This window comes from Symsagittifera roscoffensis, chromosome 7 (assembly GCF_963678635.1).
Source record: "Symsagittifera roscoffensis chromosome 7, txSymRosc1.1, whole genome shotgun sequence".
Taxonomy (NCBI): domain Eukaryota; kingdom Metazoa; phylum Xenacoelomorpha; order Acoela; family Convolutidae; genus Symsagittifera; species Symsagittifera roscoffensis.
The window spans coordinates 49,619,219-49,625,605 of record NC_087068.1 but is presented as its reverse complement, the minus strand read 5'-3'; positions in this window follow the sequence as shown (position 1 = coordinate 49,625,605).

Here is a 6,387-nt window from a genome sequence, read left to right as displayed (position 1 = left end):
AGTTTAACCCGCCCAGTGCCCCTCATCACGGTGGCGCCTGGGAGCGGCTAGTGAGAAGTGTTAAGCGAGTGCTGTACGACATATTAGGCAACAGGAGATTAACTGAGGAAGTTCTAGGAACAACGCTCTGCCTAGTTGAACAATTACTTAACGCAAGACCGATCACTCCGGTCAGTTCCGATCCGCACGACCTAGAGGCACTCACCCCGAATCACTTCATTCTCGGTCACAGCGCAGCTAGCTTCCCGTCGTTAAGTTTCGAAGATAACTTTGATTATAAAAAGCGTTACGCCAGAGCACAATCGTACGCTAACGCAGTTTGGTCACGCTGGCTGCGTGAATATGTACCATCTCTCAACAAGAGAGCAAAGTGGCATAATGATTCGGATGTCACACTGAAAACCGGCGACTTGGTTTGGGTAGTCGAACCCGACAGCCCACGTGGGCATTACCCACTCGCCCGTATTGCTAAACTACACTACGGCAAAGACGGATGCGCCCGATCCGCCGATATCAAAACTGTTACGAGCGAGCTGACACGACCGACCGTAAAACTCGCACCTGTTCTTCTGTCTTTAGGGGCGGAGGATGTTGCAGCGCAAATGTAAATGTGCGAGAGTATAAATGCATATAAAAGTAAATACATACAGGGACAGTAGCCAAGCGTATACATGGTGCGTCCCGGCGGGTTCGGCGCCGGTTCGAATCCCGACTAGGTCATTTCCTCTCTAGAACTCGAATGTGCACCGAACTTGATGGGATGCTCCGTAACCAGGTTCGGTCCCCCCAAAACCCATTTTAACCGTCTTTTCGCTCTAATTTGGTTCAGCCTTGGTTATGGCTGACCTTTAAAAAGAGCAATTTGTCTCAAGGACAAATACTGGCCATTTTTGCAGCTTGCTTTGAGTTATGCAGTTTTTGTGGCCGATGTTACCGATGATAAAGTTTGTTAAAATTATTGTTATATTTTCAAATTTCCGTTATATTTCCGGAGTTATTTTGCCGAGAAAATACTCATTAATTAAATTGTTTAAAAACCGTTTTTTATATAATCTTGGAGATTGACGCGCACATGGATAAAAGAGCAAGAGTCATTCGAGGAGATTTTTTCAAGCAAATTAAGGATTTTCAGGGAATCAATTTTGAATTTTGTTAGTCTAAGAGTTCCGTGGTGATGAAAAGTAAAGTTTCACAAAGTTTCTTCATTTTAACCGTTGTAGGCGCAACTTTGCTAGGAAAATGAACACATAATTGACATTTACAAAACTGAGCAAATAGATTCACGTATCTATTTATATTTAAGAAAAATAATATTTTGCGATGGATTCATGGAAAAATTTCCTTACTCAACCCAAACTGTGTTGAAAAGATTAAAAAATTGAGAAGGGCTCGTTTTATTCAAATTTTTTGCAGGTTAACACAAAATGATTAAAAACACATTAAAGTGCTTACTGTAGCCTTAAATTTCAAAGATAAGTGCAAAATTTAAATTAAGTTAGATGGATTTTTGCAAGACACTAAAAACAAAAGTAACTTTTTAAATCGATTTAAATATCTATTTAAAATATTTTAAATCGATTTAATTAGATTTTCTAAAGATCATTTGTTTTAGATTAATAAAAATTTATTTTTATTTAAAAAGAAATGTTGCTTCAAGTTTTGAGCAAAAATTTGTCCTCGAGAAAAAGTCTTTTTCAGTGTGATTGTAGTATACAGTCAATTGAGGAGAGATGTTTATCAAAAGCAACTTTTTTCTGGAGGATAATTGTAAGATTTTGCCTTCTATGGGTTTTAGCGGTGGCTCTTGAGTAGTTTTCTCAAGCTTTTTAAAGTTCCTAGACATTGCTGATTTTTAACTATGACAGAAATTGGATTCAAACTGATTTAGACTCAATTTTAGTTGATTTTTTAGTTTGGAAAAAAGATGAAATCGAATTGCTCTAAATCCATTTTAACTTACGTTTTTTAATCTGCATTTTTGATACTGAAATCGATCTCAATTTAATTTGCATTTTTTTTTTCAAAATCCAACTCGACCTAATTTTGAACATGCGGGTAGGCACATGCAGTTGGGAAGAATTTTGTTTCGGCTGTTTTTTATCAGCACTCATTAATTGAGTTGGTACCCAATAAAGTAAAACGTTCATTGTTTTCTTTCGTCATTAAACATTTTTTATATGTTTATTTATAACCATCTCGGGTACCTAGTAACAAATTTGCCCTTGTAACAAAAAAAGTCAGCGGCTAAGCGTAACAGAGTTTTATACCTAGTAACAAATACCCACATTTTGCAAAAGGGATATATAGTTAATGAGATCCCAAATTTCTGGCCAAATTTCTTGAAGAGATCCCAAATTTGTTGTTTAACAAATTCAACAATCTTTTTCAATTCAAAAGATTTTGTTCTCAATTTAAGTTTAGTTTTTGGCTTAATTAATTGCCAATGTCAGACAAACAAAAAAAATCTGTCAATCAGTTTTTTCTAAAGAGAAGTAAACGAGACTGCTACTGGTCTCCAATAACTTTGTTTAAGGACAAGTTGACAAATCCTGAATTTAAGCTGAGTTTAATCTATCATATACGAATTTAATAGAACCAATTAGCCTGCCTCGGTTGAATTTGGAACGATTTTTTGAATTGAGATATTTCATAATGCGCGTTCAACTTCTAGCATCAAAGTATTACAGAGCTTTTATAGTCACAATAGTCTAACAATAAGCCATTCACAGCATTCTCGCAGCCAGTATAGTATAACGGGAGCGTGCCCCTTCTGGGATCACAAAGATCCCAAGATCCAGCCGCCGAGTGAAATTTTTTTTGAGAATTGATCTGAATAAAAAAAATACCCCGAGCATATATTTTCCTTACTTTTTCAATTTCGGAACAACAAATATAATCATTACGAGGCCAAACTCTGCATTCTGTGTAATTTAAGCGGATTCCGCGACCGGATCAAATCAAATTTGTCGCGAAATCCTTAACTTTCTTTGATATTCTTCGCAGTTTTAGATTCCACAAACAAATACCTAAAACACTGTACCGCTCAAAATTGCTCCACAATAGGCGGATTTGCAGAATCCACAACCGTTTCTGCGGATTCCAGAACAGTTTGTGGAATCCACAAACAAACAAGAAGACATTTGTATAGTTAAATTGAGCTGTTGCGGATTCCGCAATTGTAAGTGAAATCCGCTAACTGTAAATGGAATCGGCAAATTGTACGTGGAATCCGCATTTTGTTTGCTGGTTCCGTTTACATACATGTATATGAGTAGTATAGAGTTATAAAATATGTCTTTTGTTTTTTAGGTGGTCACCGGAAAATCAATCGCAATTATTACATTGATCAAATACCAGTTGAAATACCAAACGTTTGGTCTCAATTCCCGTCAACCCAACATCAATCTCCAATCCTGTCAACTTCGATCTCAACTTCGATCTCAACTTCGATCCCAATTCACTAGAATCGGAATCTACTAGATCATCAGTATTTGGGATTGATGGAATTCCAAATACTGACCAGTATTTGGGATTTATGCAATCCCAAATACTGACCTAATTCGGCGATTTGCTGTGCGTTGTGTTTCTAAACACTCTCAAGCCAATGACCACAAATGTTGACAAATTTTGGCGATATGATGTGTGTTGTGTTTCAATACACTCTCAACCCAATGACTATTTAATTTATTCGGTGTTGTGTTTCCAAAATACCAAAAGGTGACATCCACCGACTTAATTAACAAATGTTTTAAGATTTGTTCGTGGAATCCGCTGGCAAGGGTTAACGGGTTAAGTCCTTTCCTTTAAATTCCGCATTGCTATAGATAAGAATTCCAGCTCTAGCTTTTAATTGTTCACATGCAAGTTCAGTTGTAAGCAAATTTTTGAATCCAAATTTTGATGATTGCACTTACATTTACGGAATCCACAACAATTAGTTATGTTCGCTTGTTGCGGAATTCGCGACACAACAAATGTGCCGACTAAGTTTACGTTACAGGTTTTTGCACGCGGAATACAAGGAAGTTTTGTTAGTGTGGAATCCATTAATACATTGGAACATGTTTAAAGGTTTGTCTATGGAATCCAGGAACATACAGACCCAAAGCTGTGCGCCTATCCAGTGTACAGTTTGGCCTTGTAATGATTGAGGTAATCAAATCTTCACTTTTGCTTCACATTTATATACAAAGCAAAAAAAATCGTAAAAATTGAAATAATTTGTTGATAACTTGAATCTAGACTAAAAGGGCTTGTATATGATATATCGTTTCATCTCTGCTGGTTTCATTTGCCGCACTAGGACTAGCGAACAAAAAACCATACTTGATTTCTACTTTGTTCATATCCCCCTGCACGTTTGAAATAGCTTTGGTTTATTTTGAAATCATCAAGGAAATTTTTTTCAGAGAAAAAGCCATAAATAAAAGTCTAAAACCTTTTTGAGAATTTTGTATTTTTGCTCAGGCTTTCATTCATCTAATGGTTAAAACAACTAATCTAAATTCAATTTCAAATGAATACATTTTAACTAATCAAATGCTCTCCTTTTTTTTCAAAAACAGTGCGTTTTCATTCGGGTTTCAAGAATGTATATTTCTATCGCTATAAGTAATTTGTTCGATTCTGTTGATCGCCCAAATGAGTTGTTGAATCAAACAAATTATTGATCAAACGTTTTTCGAAAACTATTTCAGCGGTTGGTAGTTCGGTCGTCTTGAAATTTCCTTCGTACTGGCAAGCACTGTGAATACAAAAGCTCCTAACAAATTCACAGCCCCGCAAAGATCGAAAACTTTCTGCCAATTGCTGAAACTGTAAACATTTTCTGCAGTTAACCATTCCGAAATAGTCGGCGCCAGAAAACAGCTGATTATCCCAAACACATTTGCGAATGAAAATACAGCACCGACGAAAAACTTATCGGGGCAAATATCCAGCACATGTGAACAAACTTGAGTCAGAAAGCACGAGTTTGCGATCGAACCCATGCTTAAGAAGAAAATAGCCAAGATTGCGTTGCAAGGGTTGAATCGGATCGCAAAGCAGAAAAAGGCGGCAATGACGCCTCCAAAAACGACCGAGATCTTTCGTATACTAATCGTTGACCAGCCAGAATGCTTTCGGGCCAAGTCGGTAAAATACGAACAGAGAATACTGAAAACAGTGCAAAATACATGGGGAAGAGCTGCGTATAACCCACTGATTTGTACATTGAGACCCAATACATATGAAAGGTAACTGCAGCCACGATTAATTAACTTTAGGCCTTATGAATATATTATTACTGGCTTAGTTTAAGGTTTCTGACTATTTTTACTAATAACGACAACTCGCAACAAAAAAAACGATTCACAATAATAGACAACTCGCAATAAAAGACAACTCACAATATATATCCCGTCGCAGCCGCGCCAACATTTTTCGAGCTTGCCAACAGAGAGTAGGACTTAAGACGAAATTTAGAGCCGGTTATCGCCCACCGGCGGCCTTAAACCCAAATTCTTAAAATTTAAAATTTATTTTCAAACCTTGCAAGTTGTACACTTCTTTTAATTAAACCAATTGTATTTTATTCCCAGTAGTTTTTTGCTACTAACTATTTAAAGATAGTTGTGGAAAATAAATTTAAAAATATAGCGGTAAAATAAAGTCAAAGTTTTAGTGAGTCAGTGTCTCGTCAATTTTTTTCTTGCATAGTCTGGAAACCAAAAACAAAAATGTATAACACAGAAAACTATGAGTTTTTGTGGTCGGAACAAAAAGCAAGATTAATTTGGATGGATGTATCACTTGAAAAACCAATTAAAGATTTAGTTTTTGTTTGAAAATCACATCTTTTCTACATTCTTAATGACTCTTCAATTCACAGCTGCATTGTACCACTGTTTTACAGAATGTTTGTGCATTTAAAAAGAATAACAAAGCAGATGATTGCTAATAAAATAACATTGAACGTTTGAACTCCTTTTTATATTAGCTACTCGCTCAAAAATTAATGGAAAATAAACATTTTAATACATTTTTGACACTGATTTTTGACACTACTTTCGTCAAAAGTAATTGAAGCCAGGCCAAAACAAAAACAAAAAAATGACAATAAAAACCTTCACAAAGCCCTAATGATTGTGAGTTAGACTTTTATGTCGATCTTAAACAACCTTATCACAACTAAAAGACTTTTTAATGAAATATAAATCAACACACTCTGATATTCATTTCTGGTACCTGGGTTTGTGTGGGAAGAATGGAACTGCAAGCAACTATATTGTTCTCTGTTGGTTTTTCTGTCTGAGTGCAAGATCCTCAAATATGATTCAAGCCAGGTCATCTTTAGTACCAAAAAAAGCCGTGTTGTGGTTTGAGTTTTTTAAACTTTGATAAGTA